The sequence below is a fragment of the Tupaia chinensis genome, unplaced genomic scaffold (genome assembly GCF_000334495.1).
Source record: "Tupaia chinensis unplaced genomic scaffold, TupChi_1.0 Scaffold143796_1, whole genome shotgun sequence".
Classification (NCBI taxonomy): domain Eukaryota; kingdom Metazoa; phylum Chordata; class Mammalia; order Scandentia; family Tupaiidae; genus Tupaia; species Tupaia belangeri.
Window position 1 is genome coordinate 2,804,682 of NW_006203646.1, and position 570 is coordinate 2,805,251.

Below are 570 nucleotides of genomic sequence, written 5' to 3' on the forward strand. Positions count from 1 at the left end.
GGCAGCGCAGCCCCGCAGGGAGGGAGGCCGCAGCCCGAGGTGACCGCGCCGCCCGGGCGGCCCCTTCCCATCCTCGCGCCCCGAGGGCCCACGTCCTGCCTCCCCTCCCCCAGCCGTCGCCGGCTCCTTCCTCTTCCCCTCGCCCCTTCCCCCGCCTCTCCTCCCTCTTGCCCGCCCGAGCGTGTCCACGTCTCCCTCCCTCGGCACCCGGTCCTCCAGCCCCACCGCGGTCCCTCGCCTGGCTCCCGCCCACTCTGCCCTGCCCTCCCCTCCTGTCCCCTCCCCTCCTGGGGCCCCGCGCAGAGCCCCCGCAGAGCCCCCTCCTCCATCCCTAGGGCCTCCCGGCCTCTCCAACCTCCCATCCTTCCTCTGTATCGGGCCTGGAGCTATCCTTCACATTCCTAAGATGCTCTTACTCGGGGCTCTCCGCCTTCGCTTCCCAGCGCCCCGTTTCGGGGCCCTTTTCAAGCCCCTTCCAGAGCGGCTCCTTTCCAGCTCATTTCTGGGCTTCGGTTTCCAACTTTACCTCTTCTGCGTCTTTGTCCACTTTGCTTCCATCCTCCCCTCCCT

The 570-nt window shown here is 69.6% G+C and overlaps 1 protein-coding gene across 1 annotated transcript in view; it reads left to right on the forward strand.

The window, feature by feature from the left end:
* Positions 1-6: 6 nt before the first annotated feature.
* RNF145 (ring finger protein 145) overlaps positions 7-570 on the forward strand; it is a gene marked incomplete in the record, with an annotated part of 51,811 nt that continues 51,247 nt past the window's right edge. Inside the window, 1 exon segment of the mRNA XM_027766936.1 lies at positions 7-39.